Genomic DNA, 20,038 nt, shown 5'->3' on the forward strand with positions numbered 1-20,038 from the left:
TAATACTATGTAATAATTAATCAATTAGAAATACAAATAAATATTAGTTATTAAAATGTATTACCTATTAATAAAAATTAACAATAAATTAAAAATCAATACCAATAAATAAATAAAAATGATTTACTTAATTACAATTAAATTACTTCCCACCCTATTCCCCTATAAACCCGCAACCCACTACAGAAAAAATATTAATAAAATTAACATAATTATCAATTAATAAAAAATAATTACCAATTAAAAATTAATGAATTACCAATTAAAAATTAATTATCAATTAATTCAAAATGAATACCAATAAATACATTAACATATTTAATTAATTACAATTAAATTACTTCCCACCCTATTCCCTTATAAACCCACAACCAGCTACAGAAAATAAAAAGTAACAATTATCAATTAATAAAAAATAATTACCAATTAAAAATTAATGAATTACCAATTAAACATTAATTACCAATTAATTCAAAATGAATACCAATAAATAAATTAACATATTTAATTAATTACAATTAAATTACTTCCCACCCTATTCCCCTATAAACCCACAACCTGCTACAAAAAATAAATTAATAAAAGTAACATAATTATCAATGAATAAAAATTAATTACCAATTCAAAATTAATTCATTACCAATTAAAAATTAATTACCAATTAATTCAAAATTAATACCAATAAATACATTAACATTTAATTAATTACAATTAAATTACTTCCCACCCTATCTATTTTATATATATAAAAACGAAAGTATATCTGTTTGTCCTTTATGCATTAATATACCATTCATCCGATCGGCATGAAACTTTGGGAAGTTGTTGAGTACACTCCCGCAAAGGTTTCTGGCAAAAAAAACAAAACCATTTTTTAAAAAAGAAACATTTGTTAAATATCGGCTCCCCGGACCCTACAGGGCCCTTATAATCTTTCCAATACTGAACGTTTACAGTTTCCGGTGCAACTCGCTTTTGCATCAACAAAGTACAAGGACAATCGCTGCAAGTGTATGGACTAGATTTGGAAAATCCGTGCTTCTCACATTGACAACTGTACGTGGCCAGCTCACGCGTCGGAAAACCTTCTGATTTATTCGTATACGCACCAGACACAAAAACAAAAAATACTGTGCATCCACAAGCACTCTAATAAATAAACAGAATTAAAACAACACTTTAAAATGTTTTTCATATTAAAACGAATATGTTTCAATAAAAATGACACAATGTAAATTGAATGTTACCATAAGTTTCCTTTCTTCTGAGATCGCAGCAACGCGCGGCGGGTAAGCTAGTACCCCTATAAACCCACAACCTGCTACGGAAAATAAATTAATAAAATTAACATAATTATCAATTAATACAAATTAATTACCTATTACAAATGAATGAATTACAAATAAAAAATTAATTAATTAACAATTAAACATTAATTAACAATTTATTCAAAATGAATACCAATAAATTAACATTTAATTAATTACAATTAAATTACTTCCCACCATATTCCCCTATAAACCCACAACCCGCTACAGAATTAAATTACACAAAAAATAAATAACATTACAAAAACACTTAAAAAAATTCGAGATTAAAAATTCGACATATTTTAATACCTATATTATATACTTCGATATTTTGACTTTCTATATTTTAAAAAAATCGATATTACATTACCTAACTTCAATTCTATATTTTTAGCCACTATATTCTGTCTATTCGATATTTTGTCCATTCTATATTTTGACTTCGATATCATGACTATTCTATATTTTTGATTCAACATTATGTCTGTTTACCGTGACATAGTAACCTGTCTGCCAAACTCCAAAACAGGCCCTAAAATAGTTTAATGTTCATTTTGCTGATTACCAGATCTTAGTAGGTGATAATCACAGCAGTTTGGGTTTACTGGTGTAGGAAGGAATATCAATGGTAACTGATATATGACAATGTATGCACATAATGTATATGCATTGCCTGGCAATAAACACACTCCGGCAACAAGGAGGATATGGAGGGTGAATAGTGATCTAGGTTTAGTTCAATAGTGCTGATTAATGGCAGCTTACGGTCATCAGACTCACTCAATCTGTTTAATGTCCTAGAATATTAGAGATCTACATACCCTCAGAAAAGTGTGTAGGCTATTTGCTCAAACAAACACCAGCTGCTGGTACAGACAGGAATTTCACAAAAATCTCTGGATCGCACAGATACTTCTCATTGTATAATACATATCCAGAATTGAGGGGGTTGTCTTTTTGATTCATAGGAACCTACCAGTCAGACATACATGTGCAGCAGTAGATATCTGGTGGCAGACGGTCTCCTTGGAGAGGTCCCAGAAGCCCTTAATGTTTATGGGCCCAATACAGGTCATTCTTCAACAAGGTAATTTACATTCAGATTGACATTGAGGCACACTTTATCTAGGAAACTGATTTTAATGCAATACTAGATACAACCCTGAATACGTCCACCATCACATTCAGACTGCAGTCAGTGGCATCCGGTATATTAAACATTATCCCACACCATCATCAGATAGATGTTTGGCTCCAGAGGAATCTAACGACAAGAAGGTACACCTATTTCTCAGTACTCGAGCTTCGACAAGTGATAGGGGAATATTTTAAAGTGAACCTGGACTCAGTACCCTGTCCAAATACTGCATGGGATACATTTAGGGCCTACATATGAGGCATTCATAGTGTCAAACAAGCAGTGGTACAGAAACCATTAAGGTCTACTATGACTCAACTACAGGAATGAATCTGCCATCTAGAAGGCTAGTATTTCTGCTCACCAGAAACACTAGCTGCCCTGAATAAACTTCTGTTGCAATTCAGAGAATAGTGGATTGTGAAATTAAATACAAGTCAAACTAGACACTATTGTGAGGGAGTTGACCCAGGTAGGACTCTCGCCAGATTACTCAGATCACATAATATCTTGAAAGTCAGACACCGAAAGCCTAATGGGCTGTGACATATTGACACAACCAGGGAATTCAGTGAGTACTGCACTATGTAAACACCCTGGTAGAAAATGACAATGGCATGTTTCGATAACTATCGGAAAGACCCACTGCTGCTCCCAATTAATGTAGACAAATGAAAAGAACCCACAGGATCCCTTGCAGGGAGCAGCTCCCCAGACAGAAATGGCCTCACAGTAGAATTAAGGTGAAGTGACAGCACCACATTTCCTAAGTATGTTTGAAGAAGCACGTGAAGTGGAGATACTCCAAACTTCCTCTAAGCAACTACAAGCACCTTATTAGAGCCTGGCAAGCAAGCACACCTAATGCTCTTCGTACACACCACTCTCTCTTATCAATACTGGTAGCCATGCTACATGCCGGGCACACTTTTACACTTTTCACAGATCAAGCAGGGTTTATACCTGGTTATTTTATGACCGCAATAAATGCTGCTTGTTTATTGAACACTACTTCCATTGTTCAAAAAAGTATGTGGGGTGAGCAATATATGAGACTTGAATATACCCCTTTTCAGTATTAAGTTCAGCTAGTCAGCTATGGAAAACAAGCAGCTGGAAAATGCAGGAAAGTCCTATATCTTCATTATGCTACAATCTTTTTTGTGGTTTTGCCTGCTAGTCAATATCATTACCGTTAATATGCTTAATGTTACACTAACTACTATTCATTTTGTGTGCAGTAGGGTATGCCTTTGATTTAAAAAAAATCTTGAAAATACATTCCTAGTTTCCTAGTGTTCTGAGTGCATCTACTCATGATGAAAGATGATTTGGGTTGAACAAACTGTTCCTGTGAAATTAAATTGGAAGATCACTACGAAATACACAGCTCAGTCATGTAAAAATTTCATGGGTTGGGGGAGGTTTGAGTCTATTAGGTTCTCCGTCTCAAGTTGGTACATTGACCAAGTCTAAACAACCCTCTCCCAGGGTATGTTCTGGAAGGTCCAGAAAACGTATTACAGTTGTCGTATGGCCCAAGAGCACTGGCTCACTGAATACTGTTGTAATAGACATACCTATAGGCTTGCAGAGGGAAACAGCACAACTCTTTCATTCCTAATACATGAATGACTTTTCTCACTATCAGAGATTGAGATGCCTTGTACAGGAAAATTCTTCTCTCAAATGCTTACACACATACTTTTGTGAAATAGGTTTTTGACTTGGTTCTATTACCAGGAGAACCTAAGAAAGGTTTGTGCATGCTGCAGTTACCGATGTGATGTCTTCACACCGAGGGCAAATGCTAGTTTGTGACTATATATGGCAATATACGGATTTGCCGATTAAGTGAATTGCCAACACTCCCAAACATTTCATAAAAGCCTATGGTGAGGTTTCAAAACCCTGAATGACAACACAATGAATTGTTAATGTGTGCCACCTACCATAAATCAAAGGTTTGTTCATCCGCATATGCAAATACTCCTCTTTGATGTTGAGATATTAAATGTGGATTGTCTTCACAAAGACGTTCTCAAAACCAGGATCCGTCACTGCGAGCCATCATTCTCAGGTGTTAAAAAAAATTCCCAGATTCTAAGTCGGGACCAGAAACGAGGATTTTGCTTTCTTCCTTCGCTTTAATGACCTCATCTTAAACACAGCAGCCAGTTTATCATCAACAGAAACTACTTTTCGAATGAGTACCAGGAAGAAAAAAACACAAGTCCTTCATCTAATCAATGAAGCGTGGCCCCAACATAGTCATTTGTTGCAGCCTGCAGTCCCTCTTTCCTCACTGCTCAGCACAGTTAAGTAGGGGTTCCTCTATGCTCCCATTTGTATCAGTGTTTGGGCTGTTTTAATGTTTGTTTGATACCCGTTTAATAGTTGTGAAAGGACCTGCTTTACTGCTGCGTTTCTCCTTTCAGATCCCAAATTCAGTCGCGGGACCGCTAGCTCGCTTCTTACCTGACTTTATGGCCATTTGTGCGGTCCACCACCCTCTAGAGGGCACCCTTGATGGTGCATCTCCCACACAACTCGAGTCAGACGTGCACCGTTTAAGCCTGCAGTCACCGAACCATGTCCCTCTACTGCCCAGGTAATGCCCAGTACATTAGTGGGTCCGTAATCACCCCCAAATTGCTGTGAATTTTGACGTTCACTTCCCCCAAGCGCCCAGAGTCTGTATTGTTGACACTTTTTACAACCTGTGGGGTCTGTATTTTATGGCCGTACAGGCCAGTTGTGGGACAGTCCAAGGCAATCTAACCCTTTATATTTGCACAGGGTGTGGATGTGACCCTAGGGCTTTTGCCTGCCTATTTGTGTGTCATTGGCCCACCGGCGTTGCCTGGGCTCCCTCCCAGCACCATACTAACACGCTCCATGTGTACCACATCAGGGCTTTGCCCGGTCCATATCCTAGCAGCCTCGGGCCTAACCCTTTGCCGCTGGTGAACCCAGGGCATAGAGAAAAGCACATGTAATCCCCTAGTTGTAGTTGGCCTAGATAGTCATGCAGTCCTCTCAAGCCACTTATGACGAGGAGGAGGAGGACTTGTCCTTCCTTTAGTGGGATAAGGAATTCTATAAGGCATATAGAGGGCGGTAAACAAGGCCATGGCCCCCCTAGATCAGGGCCTTGCCAACAGATTACCCCGGAATGCGCAGAAATCGCCACACAAACCCATCTGAAGCAGTTAAGCCCCCCCACCGACCAAGATGCCCTGGGTGAGGGTCCCCCACCCCAAAAGAGGAAATGTGAGGCAGGAGTTGACCTTGACATGTTTGCATGTCTTAAAAAAAGGCTTCTTGACTAAAGGTTCCCCTCCGGAAGGACCAACTGAGACCTTGGAGGCCTAACTCGAGCCTCCATGGCCAAACTCCCCAGACCAGCAAGATTACTCCCCAGGGGATTCAGAGGATGAGACTGGCCCATCTAGGCCTTGCCACCCATCTAGGCCTTGGCACCCAGCCTCAGAATCCGCTCCCTCACCAAACGGCGCTTTGGACATGCTGGACCCGGTTGATAGCCTTCATCCCAGGTCGGCTCATTGAGTACCAGCAGATAAGGTGGTGAGGTACGTGGCAGGACGTCTTGGCAAACCTTTGGAGAAAGATGCCTCGGGAAAAGTCGCCTTCACTCCTGATATGGACTCCTGTGTGGTCACCTTCTTGGCCAAATTTATGAGACCCTAAGAAGGATAAATATATAAATATCGATGTTGGTGCTCTTGTCAAGATAAATTGTTAGATGCCATAGGTCCCATGAAAAAAATTCTTGACATGCTGGACGAGGTTAAAGCCTCTGGTTCCTTCATTTCCCCCATGGTGTCCTCTCGAGGTGGGCACAACGCGCAATCATATTCCTGGGGAATGCAAACTGCTTGTTGTCTACCGAGCGTTGCCGCTCTTTACTCATTAAGGTTGATCCAAAGTTTGGAGACCGCGCCTCTTCTGAGGCAGGATCGGTAGACCAAAAAGGTTTATTTTCAGCAAAATGATGGCGACGTTCAAGTCGCTGGACAAGGCGCAGTTCAATATTAAGTGCAAGACAAGGCTCTGGCCGCGGTCAGTTGCAAAACGTGAGTTTCAACATCTTCTACCCAACGAGAGACCAGCGGTTTCATGGTCATGGCGGATACAACGGCCAAGTGGCGGTGACGCCTCTGGAAATGGGGAATGATTTCCCATTCTTCTCAAATACGGTTAGGCCTCTATCACCTCAGACGCATGGGTTTTGCAAAGTGTACAAGGTTTCCACATCAGGTTTTACAGGTGCCCTCATGAGACATCACAGATGCGGCCAATATGCTTCTCCCAACGCAGCGGTACTCTTATCGGCGAGGAGGTCGTGGCTCTCCTACTGAAAGGGGTAATTTGCAGGTTGGTCACAGACCAGTTATCAACTTCAGGGACTTAAACGATGGCTGGTTTACTGCCACTTCAAGATAAAGGGTATTCCCATCCTCAGAAATGTTCTGCTTCTGTCAGACTAAAATATGGTTAGATCTAAAAGATGTGTATCTGATGGTTCCCATTTTCCCACCTCACCATCGATTTCTGCAGTTCGTCTGGCACTCTCAGACCTTCAAGTTTGACACTCTTCCATTTAGACGGTTGTCAGAGCCTTGGTGCTTCACAAAGGTCATCAAGCCAGTAGTGGAGTACCTCAGGGCGCGGGGGATAAGGTTATTGGTCTACTTGTATGATATGCTCCTCCTCCTGGCTCAAAGCACTCAGAGAAAATTGCCCTGCACCTCCACACAGCTGTGAATCTCTTACAATACCATAGGTGTGTTATCAACAAGAAGAAGTAGCTTCTATTCCCCATCCAGCCAGCAACCTTCTTAGGGTTTATCATACCACTATGCTAGTGGACAGGTGGCGTCTGATCTCAGTAGAATTGTTTTCATCCCGCCTTGACCACCAGCTTCTGCTGTTGTTCAGCTAGAGGCCGGCCCCACAAGTAGCGGCGACTGATGCATTCCTCCAAGATTGGAGTCACAAGAAGGGTTATACGTTAACTCCCTTCTCGATCATCTCCTGAGAATTTGCACAGGTGCAGGATCAATAGGCAAAAGTGGTCATGAAAGTGCCCATGTGGAAGTCTCAAGTGTGGTTTCCAGTTCTGCTGGAACTTTCTTGGAATTCTCCAATCCATCTCCCCCTCTTTACTCACATTCTGAGGAGTCCAGATCTCGTGTCGCATTGGTTGGTAGCGGAAAGATCCTTACAACTTATGGCATGGTGGATTACAGGCAATGCTGGACACTCTCAGGGCTTTAGCAACATGCGGAGTTCTTCTTCTCCAGAGCATGTGCGGACAGCATAACCAAACACTACTGGTCTTCCTGGACAAGATGGGTTTGTGATGGGGTGTAGATCCTGTGGGCGCAGATGTAGTACATAAGCTCAATTTTCTGACCAGCTTAGCTGAGGATGGGCTGGCATAAAATAAGATTAATGTTTTCCAATCCGCTATTTCAGAGGGACATGCTTCTTTCGATGGTGCCCCGGTGGGTAAGCATTCTTCTGTCTGCTGGTTACTTAGGGGGGTTTGACTCTGTCTTCCAACGGAACCACGCTACTCGGCACTCTATGATGTTAACTTGGTCATCAACTTTTTCCTATCATGGCAACCAAACAGGTTTTTGACGCGAAAAGAACTCTCAACCACATTGGCAATGCTCCAGTATCTGGTCTTGTGCAGGTGAGTTTCAGATGTGAGAGCCCTTGATATATCAGCAGGGTATTTTCCCCAGATGGGGTGCCTTTTACGGTAAGTAGACGCACTAAATCCACCACCACATAATTTCTTACCCCGATCTCCTGTATTCGCTCCAACTGTGTGTGGATCGGTGCCTCAAGGTGTACAAGAAAATGAATAAAGAAGTCCGCCCTCCGGGAGAAAGACAGCTCCTCATTAGATTAAAAAAACATACAAAGCTGTGTCTTCTTCTACACTAGCCCGATGGGTCATGCAAGAGGCTGGTATAGACACCAAGGTATTTGGGATGCATTCAGCATGAGGGGAAATGGCCTCAAAGGCTTTTTGTGTGGGAGCGCGTTTAGAGGACTTAATGCATGCAGCTGACTGGCCCTCCGACTCTACCTTTAAAAGGTTCTACTATAAACCGGTGTTCAAAGTGGCTCAGTTGGTAGAGAGCAAGCTTTGAACTAGCTTAATCCTCGCCTCCAGTCCTGACAGAATGAAAAATTACCCAGCTCTAGTGAAGGTAAGTTTCAATTCTATTAAGAACATGGAGGAGAGGATTATCTCACCCAGCGATCACGTTAGATGCTGACCCCTCCCCGTTCTGGAATAAGTAAACCATTTCATTTAAGAAGTTGGTTATTAAGCTTATGCTTATTGGGTCAACATTTTTTCTCAGATGGAGATCGAGATAATTGTTATTTGAATATATTGTTGATGTTGAGATCTGATTATTCTGGTTGTTTGGAACAGTCACTTAGGAAGTCTATAACTGCAGTGACTGACAGATCGAAACAGGACACATGATGATCAAAATATGGTGTTATTTGTGTGAAAAAAGATGGATTGCAGGCAGCGATTAACAACTATTTTGGGGCATGCTGCATGGATTAGACGAAGGACTTGTATTTTTTCCCCCTGGTGAAAAGTAGTTTCTGTTGATGATAAAATGGCTGCTGTGTAATGTAATTAAAGAAAAGGAAGCAAGATAATCCTCACCTGTGTTTCTAATAGAATTGTTACTTACCTTTGGTAACGCCTTATGTGGTAGAGACATGATTTAGCCGCAGATTACTTACCTGTGAACTTAGAGGTGGCAGACTGGCCTCGAAAGATTTTTGAAAGCAGTACCCCTGCGTGCCATTAGATGGCATCGGTCGACTCTTCTTAATGTCGCAGTCGTCGTGATTGTCATCATCGTGATGTCCGCATCGTCTATATAGGTGCCAGCCCGGCGTGCTTACATCAGTTTTCATCTTGCCCACATATCCACAGAAGAGTTGATCGCCCAACCTGATGTCTTTGGTTCTGTCCAGGTAGAAGCTTACCTCCCTTTTAGGGTCCAGGCTATGAGGCTTCTTACCAACTGGAGCTACCCAGATCAAAGAACTAGAGTCCGTCAGACAAGATACCTCTAGGAGGATCATATCAATACGAGTGGTAAGGAGCAATGCCCACCTTTCTTTAAAAAAGGATGCAATGTTGGAAAATGATGGTGCTTAATACACAATATATGTTTTAGGAACAGCAGCCTGTAGGAAAAGCAACCTGTGCAATAAACGAAACGTAGGACAGGCGGATCCGAAGAACCCCGCTCATTAAAATAAGGTACTTGCCTATCCAATACATTGAAACCCCGCAATGCCTGCTCTATACGTAGACCAATTCTAGAGAACTAAAATGCCCTATTTTTGTCCTCAAGATTGCAGCTTCTTTAGAGGAACCAAATGTCCGGAGCACCGAGAAAACACCCTTCTAAAATGTTATCTGTCATGTGAAAAGGTAAACAACAGAAGAAACCTGTTTTTTGGCTCAGTTTGAAATGGTATTTGCGACATTTAGAGAAATAAAACTAATGTGGATCAAACATGAAATGCCCCCTTGTACGATATAGCATCATAACTTTTGGGTGGGACCTCTGAAGTTAAAGAATAACAAGAAAGGTCTTTCTTATAAGAGCATAAAAAGAAAACAGACGAGGACAATTCTGACCCATCCAGTCACCCTAATACAAAGTGTTTACCAAAAATGTAATAAATCCTTTTCAGGCGCCTTACAATATAAACATGACTCCGATGTTCAAAATTTAATAGCATATCATTTGTTCCCAGGTATTTATTTGACAGTGGCAACCATCCAGTGCCCAGAATATAGGAGAGACTAATTACGAAGTCTTGAAAAAGATGGCAGTATATCACTAAATAGCCATTGAAACGCGTCGACGCAGGAAAATACACAATCGAGAGAACCTATCTGACCTGGAAGTCTAGAAGATATTGGGCCTAGGTTTAGATTTTAAACAAACAGGTTCTCAGAGGTGTAACTTTGATGACTAAAAGTTGATATCTCTTGTTTGTCTCTCCCCCAATGTGATTTTTTACTGTCTATAATTGAATGGAATCTTGTGTAAAAAGTGTACAACTGTTTTTTAAATTTCTTTTTATTGCATTAAATTGTGTCAATGAACTGTTTTTAAAACTGTACTGTAACCATATTATTCATGTTAATGTGCTTTATGACCATGATTGACTAATTTCATGTTTTAATCAAATGTGTATTTGTGCATAAACACTTGCTCCCCCCTTTTTAAAAAAAATAAAATTTTGTAATTTTTCAATAGAAGTGTGGATAGTTTTGGAACCCATACAGTGTATTCTTTATATAAGAACGTATGTGCATGAGCATGAGAATACTAGTACGCTAGCCAAGGGATAATCTTTGTTATACTATGAAGTGTCTCTTCCTCCTCCGTAGAAGGGGGAGGGTAGAAAATAGATAAAGGTGATGGATTGCCCTAGGTGGAAAGGAGTGACCACCTTATGCAGGAAAGCAGCTCTGGTCCTAAGACCCATCTTATCCATATGGAATGATGTAAATGGGGGCTAAGAGCTTGCAACATACTCACCCTTCTAGCGGAAGAGATTGCACCCAAAAATATTGTTTTAAATGCTAGAAACCTTATGGGATAACAATGCAATGGTTCAAAGGGTGAACCCATCAAGAAAGTGAGATCCAAATTTAAATCCCACTGAGCCTGATAAAAGGAGTGGGAGGAAACTTATTTGTGAGACCTCTAATGAATCTCATAACTATGGGAGATTTAAACAAGGGTTGATCTGGTAAACAGAGAAAAGCCAGACAAGTAGCCTTTAACCGCATCGCTGCTGCGGCGATTTTTGCGCTGTGCGGCTTTTTTTTAAAAGCCGCGTTACATGACGAGCTCAGCTCGTCATCACCACACGCCACCCGTGGGTGATGACGAGCTGAGCTCGTCATCAGCATCGAAAGGGTTAACAGTAGCCATTGCACAACCTTTTTGTGTTAGGGAAAGACAGAAACTCAGAATATCAGATAAATGGGCCTGCAAAGAATCAATCGATCTATCTCCACACCATTTAACAAACTTGGCCAACCTACCAGAATAGACAGATTTGGAGGAGTGCCTCTAGGCCGATAAAATAACATCCACTGCATCCGGCGGGAGAGAGAAAGAAACTCAGGTTACCCCGTTCAATCTCCAGGCACGAAGGAACAGGCTTTGGAGGTGGGGGTGTAGAACCTGCCCCTGCGACTGCGCAAGGAGGTTTGCCCTGAGAGGGAGACGGACCGGAGGGCCCAGTGAGACGTAAAGGAGGTCTGTGTACCACACCATTCGCACCCAATCCAAGACGAGCAATAGGACTAGGCCCGGTCTTGGTGAATTTTCCTCAGGACTCGAGGAATCAAGGGATGGGAGGAAACGCCTAGAGAAGCTGTAAGCCTTAAACTAACTGAAACGCATCACCCAACCCTCCCCGCGTCGGATACTAGAGACTGCAGAATGACGAGAAGTACACGTTCTCGTGAATGACAAACTGGTAAAACTGAGGAAACCGCCACATCCTGAAAATGTGAAGGCCCACCTCCTGATGGAGACACCACTTATGATTGGCCGAATAATGCAGATTGAGAATGTCCACACGCACATTCAGTTCTCCAGCCAGATGATTTGCATTCACGGAAATCTGATGTTCCCAAGCCCAGGACCAGAGTCGCAGTCTCTCTGCAAAGAAGATATGACCCTACTCCTCCCTGTTTGTTGATGTACCACATCGCGGTAGTGTTGTCCATCAGGACCTGAACCTACTGACCATGAAGGGAGGGAAGAAAGGCCTTGAGACCCAAACGTATCTCCCGCAATTCTGAAAGATTGATGTGAAACACCCTTTCCTCTGGAGACCAAAGACCTTTGACCTCCAGATCCCACAGATGGGCTCCCCACCCTAGAGTAGCGGTATACGTTATAACTGTAGCCACCGAAGAAGAAGGTTGGAACCGCTTTCCCTGAGACAGGTTGCCTGGAACACCCCCCCCCATCACTCCCCCAACAGCACTGCTGCAGTGTCTCTGGAGAACTCGACCACCTCCTCGAGATCTCGGTTGTGTTGAAACCACTGCCTTCGGAGGCACCACTGGAGGGCCCTCATATGCCAACATGCATGGTTGACCAACAGTCGGAAGGAAGCGAACCGACTGAGCAGGCGGAAGAGCTTCAGGACTAGAACAGCCACTCCATTCCGAAAAAGTGGAGCCTAGATGTCTTGAATCCTCGGTAGAGGTGGGAAGGCACAACTCACAGTAGTGTCCGGTACTACCCCTATGAACAGGTTGTGCTGAGAGGGCACCAGGTAAGATTTGGGTACACTCATCAAAAATCCCAAGTTAAACAACAGTTGTGTTGTTACTTGCAAATAATGCAGCACCATCTTTGGCAACTTTGCTTTGAGCAGCCAGTTGTCCAGCTAGGGGAAGACAGGAAGCCCCAACCGTCTGGGATGTGTTGCCACATGGCCATCACCTTTTGTGAAGACTCGAGGTGCGGAAGTAAGGCCGAATGGAAGGACCGCAAACTGGTAGTGTTGAGACTCCACCGTAATACTAAGGTACATTCGATGTAACTTCAGGATGGGAATGTGAAAATACACATCCTGCAGATTGATCAACACAATCCAGTCTTCCTTCTGCAACGCAAGAAGAACCTGAGGAAGGGTCAACATCTGAATTTCTCCAGCTTGAGGTGATCGGCCTCAAGGGACCGTCCTTTTTGGGAATCAGTACCGGGAGTAGCATCCTTGAACCCTTTCCTGCTCCAGAACCATCTTGAGCGCACCTTTTTGTAGTAATGACAGAACCTCCTGCTGGAGAAGCAGAAGGTGCTCTTCAGAGCACGAACCCTGGTGGGGAGGAATAGGAGGGTAGGGCATGCCCATTCTCTACAATGTTCAACACCCAGAGATCTGTAGTAACAGACCGCCAATGTTGCAGAAAATGGGACATCCGTCCTCACAAGGGACAAGCATGCTCGAGGATGGTGAAGCTAGAGCTGCTTCCCATCCACATCAGCTGCAGGGGCGGAGGAGGAGGAGACTTGCTGTTGTGCTGCACCCCGCAGATGACCCCTGCCCATTCCCCTGCAAGATCTGTACAAAGGATTTGTCTGCTGTTGCTGTGTGGCACAAAAGGACAAGTTCCTCCCAAAACTTGCAATATTGTCCAAAGCCCCTAGGCTAAGACTGAAGTCCTAAAGACCTTGGAGTGGCTCTACTGTCTTTAAAGCGCTGTAGCACAGAGTACGCTTTGGCCCCAAACAGGCGAAAACCATTTAATGATAGGTCTAACAATGTGACTTTGCCATCATGAGAGAACCCTGAACCCCATAACCAAGCGTGCCTCCTGGTAGTCACAGACTATCCCTTCACCCTGGCAACCTAATCAGCAGTGTTCTGACCAGACTCTGTGTATTGGCGTGCCGCAGCTTGGACAACCGTTAGTAACTCTGAAAAATGCCCTTGAACCTCCTCAGGCAGTTTTGAGAGCACCTCCCTGGCAGAGTCCATAAGGTACGTTTAATGACCCAAGAGGCATGTAGTGACCCAAAAGGCACATGGCATTTGTTGATTTGAAGGCCATAATGCCTATGTGCAGATTTCTCCATGCGTTTCGACTCCCTATCTGCAGTTGTAGAGGGGAAGGAACCTGCAGATTGATTTGAGGAACACGAAGCCTGGACGTCCAAATTTTCTGGTGAAGGCTGAGCCGACAAGAAAGCAGGATCCTCCGAAGCTACCTTGTACCTCCTTGCCACAGACCTGGACACCGCTAGAGCAGACATCAGTTTCTACCAGATGTCAAGAATGGGCTCAGTCAAAGCCTCGTTAAAAGGGAGTAAAGGCTCAGAGATAGAGGAAGGAGAATGGAGCACCTCTGTCAAGATGTTAGATTTTAATTCCGCCGTGTGAAGAGTCAATTCCAGCAGCAATCTGCTGCCTTCTGGATCATGGCGTGATAAGATGTCACTCCTGCGTTGGGAGATCTTTTGGAGATGAAAGTTCCTATTCAGGAGAGGTATCCACGCCACTAGCCTCCTGTAAACCTTCAAAAATCCTGACCAGGATCCACAATCTACCCCTCCTCTGCCTCTTCATGCTCTTCCTGGTATTCTTCCTCCTCTAATAATCTCTGTGCCTCTCTCCGAGACCTCATCCTTTGAACAGGCATCGGTGGCGGCAGCTGCAGCGCCGGTGACTTTGGGATCAACGTCTAAGGGAGGTCTACCGGAACAGTAGTCGACGCCGGTCGAGGTTTGTCAGCGCCGGTTCAGAACCAGATGGCGCCTGGGGAAGATCCATTCAGTGGCACTCGCCTCTCCAGAGATTGTACCGGCGTAAAAAATCATTGCCAGAAGAAGCCATCTCCCTGGAATCATCGGCATAAATGCAAAAGAGGTGCCTGAGGAAAATGAGGTGGCAAAACTCCCTGGGAAAATGCCAGCGGACCCATGGGGCCAACAGATGCACCAGTAGGGTTTGCCGCTCAGGCAAACAAGCCAAACATCATATTTAAAAAATTTGACTGATCCGTACCCGGAGTCGGGAAGGCAGGGTACACCGGATCTGGCACTGCAGGCTCTGGAGCCGCCCAAGGAGGCAGCACATTTGTTTCGGCTGCTGCGCTGGAGACCCCGGAGCCAGAAGTGGATCGTCAGCTTTGGCAACTGTGCAGGCTTTGATTCTCTTAGAGCTGGTTGAGTCACCACTCTCGGAGCCAGAGATGGGCCAGAGTAATCACAGGAGGAGATGGGGAGATTTCATCTTTCCAATGACACTTAAGAACTGGGGACACCGACTTCGGTGTCGCATCCTTCGACAAACGAAGCAGAGACCCATGGCGTCGCTTTTTCTTGTGCTTATTCGACGACCTCAAATTATGTGGAGTTGGCAACTTGGAACAGGACCTCAACCTTCTTTAACCCCTTTCCTGCTTCTTGGTCTTGGCCTTGAATAATTTGGCATCCCTCTCCTTCAGCACTTTGAGATTCATGTGCCTGTATGACAAACACTCCTCGACGTCGTGGTCCGACGAGAGACACCATAAACAGTCTTCACGGGAGTCAGTGATAGACATCTGGCCCCAACATTCCCAGCATGGCTTAAAACCAGTTGTTCTCTGACAAGCCATAGTCGATGCTACAAAGACACTATGACTTGCAACAAAGAAACTCCCAGAAATGGAGAGCCCTGGGAAAAACCATTACGCGTCGACGGCGCAGAAAAAATAGGAAAGGACATCAGCATGCTGACAAGGTCTTCTTATGGCTCCAATGATGTAACGCGGAGTCACGTGAGGAGCTGTTCCATTGTGACATCCTCATTGACATATGAGAGCTGAGGAGAAAAGTTTCTGTGGAATGCTGCGCATCCGAGTAATTCAAAGGGTGAGGATTCCACAGGCAGATCTATTCATCAGAAACAAAGCTATCTCAACTATCTCTGGAGCTATAAACCACCCACCACAGTGCACCCATATCAGTTTCCCATAATGTTTTATGTGTCCTTAGAGACAGATGAGGACAACAATAAACTTGTGGCAGTGCAGTGATATAAATTGAAATCTTTTTAGGACATATTGTTGATCGCTATCCCTCAGAACGTGGAGGTCGGCGTGATTGCAGAGAAATGTGCAGATTAGAGTATCCATCAAAAAGATTGTAGCTGAAGGAAAGCATCTTTTTCTTCTGAGAAATACATCTACTTATAGATTCCTCACTAGTTGAAAAGCCTCCAAAACAGTACCCTTCCAGGTGGTGATACTGAAGAAATGGTCAGACTAAGAAATCTTGCAATACCGCATGAGCGAAATGACCATACATTCTCATCTCTGAATCCAAACAGTGGAGTTTAATCAAAGTGTGAAGGGAAGCCCATGTCACTGCACTGGAAGCTAAAGCAGTTTTCCACATGGTGATGTGGAGGAGGATGCCCCCCCCCCCCCCCCCCCCCCCCCCCACAAAGGGCAAGTCCTTGAGCACATTTTGAACGTCTCCTGAAAATCCCATGGATCTAAACCAGGCATACCGGCATATTGTGACTGAGAAGCCTTTGGCTCAAGCAACTGAGTCAGCTGTATCAAGTGCCACCACAATGATGTGCCTTAGTGCAGCACAGACCACCCTGGCATAATGGTCTTTCAGGCGATATAGTGTATTCTAAAACCACTGCAGCCACATCTCAAAGAAAGCCTAGAAGACCAGCAGTGTTAATTGAACAAAGAGAAAGGCTACATGAAGAGAACATCTTCGTAGACGTTTTTGACTGACTGTCATGAGGATGAGCTGAGAAGGAAAGATCCTGTTTTGTACAGTAGAAGACTACATAATCAGATTTTATGATGAGGAGTAAAACGCTTGGAATGGTGGATCACCTGTGGCCAGCATGCATCATCTGGTCATAACGTGGTTTACTGCCGGGACTGATGTGGGATTCCCCCACACATCCCTCACCGGTTCCATTAGTGCCAAGGGTTAATGTAGTAGAGGCTGGCTGCATAACTTCTGTTAGCATATTTGATTTCTGTTGAAGGAATGGGAAATTCCAAAACGTAAGCTGTATTCGTGAGGGTGACACGAAACCAGGCTAATTTCACAGGGGATGGTCATGATGAAGGAGGATAAATGTTTGTATCTGGTGAAGGGTCTAGCCCGAGAGTAATGTACAAATCAATATAGTCTTCTGTATCTGAAGAAAGGGTTAATAGCAAAGCTGCAGCCTCACTGCTGTCATCTATATCATGTGGTACCACTTCAGACATCAGACCTGATTAAGTCATTTATGGTCTGCAAGTAATGTTGACAGGGTGAAGCACGTTCTTCTCTGCATCTTTCTTCCTCCAGAATTCCAGTTTACTGCTCGAAAAGCCAGGTCTTGAGTTGTTTCCTGAAGGAGAGATGGTCTTGGGTCAGCCGCAGGTGAATGAGGAGGGAGTTCCATGTCTTGGCCGCCAGGTAGGAGAAGGATCTTCCTCCGGAGGTGGCTCTGCGGATGCGTGGTACGGTGGCGAGGGCGAGGCTGGTCGATCGCTGCTGGCGGGTGGGCGTGTAGAAAGTGAGGCGGTTGTTGAGGTACTGGGGGCCCAGGTCGTGGAGAGCTTTGTGTGCGTGGGTGAGGAGTCTGAACGTGATCCTCTTGCTGATGGGGAGCCAGTGCAGGTCTCTCAGGTGGGCGGAGATGTGGTTGTGGCGGGGGATGTCCAGGATGAGTCGTGCAGAGGCGTTCTGTATGCGTTAAATCCTTTCTGTAGTTTGGCAGTGGTTCCCGCAGTCCATTCGGCTGGTGACGAGTGCCTGGGTGACCGTCTTCCTGGTTTCGGTGGGGATCCATCGGAAGATCTTTCGGAGCATGCGCAGGGTGTTGAAACAGGATGACGAGACGGCGTTGACTTGTCTGGTCATTGAGAGGGCGTAGTCCTGAATGAAGCCCAGGTTTCGTGCGTGGTCCGTTGGCTTGGGGGCGGTGCCCAGGGGAAGGGGGCCCCCGGGAGTCGTCCCAGGCGGAGGGGGATGATCCCAGGATGAGGACTTCCGTTTTGTCTGAGTTCAGCTTCAGACGGCTGTTCTTCATCCATTCGGCGACGTCCTTCATTCCCTCGTGTAGGCTGGCTCTGGCGTTGGCCGGGTCTTTGGTGAGGGAGAGGATCAGCTGGGTGTCGTCGGCGTATGAGATGATGTTAAGGTTGTGTTTGCGTGCGAGGGCTGCAAGGGGGCTCGTGTAGACGTTGAAGAGGGTGGGGCTGAGCGAGGATCCTTGAGGTACGCCACAGATGACTTCGGTGGCCGCGGATCGGAATGGGGGGAGGCGGACTCTCTGGGTTCTTTCGGCGAGGAACAAGGTGATCCACTCCAGTGCTTTCCCTTGGATTGCGATGTTACTGAGGCGCTGTATTAGAGTGCGGTGGCAGACTGTGTTGAATGCTGCAGAGAGGTCCAGGAGGATGAGGGCAGCTGTTTCCCCGTTGTCAAGCAGGGATTTTAGTAAGCAGAACATTTGAAACCGGTCTAATCAGTTTCCTGAGTACTAAAAATATTTTGTTTCTTATATAAATTTCTAAACCGCAGTATATTTCTCAATATGTTTAAGAAGAAGAAAAAAAAAAGAAAAGCAACACTGTGACATTATATAATCAAGAATGTCTCCTCAACAATGCATGAACATTTAGGCCCTCATTACGATGACAGTTGGACGAGCGTCTGACCGCCATCGCATCAGGATTGAGACCAATCGACGTGGTCGGCGGCTCAATCAGCCTTATTACGGTCCGACCGCTGTGAAGGCGGTTGGAAACAGGCCTTTTAAAATTGCGGCTTGTGCTGCAGACCGGAAAAGGGCCACAGCATAAGCCACAATTGAAAAAGGTATGTTTTGAAACATCCATGAACTGTGTGCCAGGCACCATATGATTCCTGCCACATGGTACATGGATGTTTGGGGGGCACCACATGTGCCCCGCTGGCCCCATAGTGGAGGACCCCGGACAGAGGCCCTAATAGGGCCCGCCAAGGTCCCATTCCACCCCTATTGTAGGGATTACGCTTCAACGGGCTCCTTGAGCCTGTTGGAGGAGTCAGTCGGTCCTCCGCCTGCTGCGCTCCAACCGACCACAACATTATGCAGTGGTCCGACCACCACCGACGGCCTGTCAGTAGCGATCCGCTCGACATCATATCTGGGCCCTTGGGGAAAACACTACAATGTCTCATTGAAGGTTAGCAAAACCGAAAGTTATATTCACACCTGGTCCAGCCTGTGGGAAGTGGCAAGAAGCATTTTTATCATTAATGGTGCCATGGTTACTTAAGAGATATCCTAAACCAAGCAGAATGCAAGATGTTTGAATGTCAATTTTGATATCTCTAAGTCTAAGATTGAGACAGTGGCTGCTCCAGTTGCAGCCTGGCTGTAGGTACTGTTACGTAACTGGGCATACATGCACCAATCAAAGCACTGTGTTCCACCCATTCAGCAGATCCACTGAGCCCCTGATTTAAGGAACACAGTAAACAAATTAACTGCTCACATCTTTTTTTGCCTACCAAAGTAATTGCGATTAGCAAATTTTAATACTTGAAATACATGTAAACCAACTATTATCTAACCATAAAGTACACTTCATGATACCAAGTTATGACTGCTCCAGTATCATAAATACTGATGGCAGTGATTGCATCCTGCACTACTTATTTATTGGCCATCAACCATATCAGGTATATTGGTCCTTGCTGTGATCTACCTGGAATACTCTTTGATTAGTCACCAAATTTTTCCACTTGAAAGTCGAGCAAAACAAAGTGAAGCAAAACACTATCCTGCAGTTATAAAACTCAAGAAAAAGAAGCAACTATCGAAAGCATTTTAATGCTGCACAATAGTACCAGTTTTGCTTCAGGAAACAGAAGACATTGGACTCTGCCTACCTTTTAATTTCAAACACTTTCCTCAAGAAACACATTACCTTTGAAGTTTCACTAATTGTAAAGGCATGTGATGTGAA

This window comes from Lissotriton vulgaris, chromosome 5, assembly GCF_964263255.1.
Source record: "Lissotriton vulgaris chromosome 5, aLisVul1.2, whole genome shotgun sequence".
NCBI classification, from domain to species: Eukaryota; Metazoa; Chordata; class Amphibia; order Caudata; family Salamandridae; genus Lissotriton; species Lissotriton vulgaris.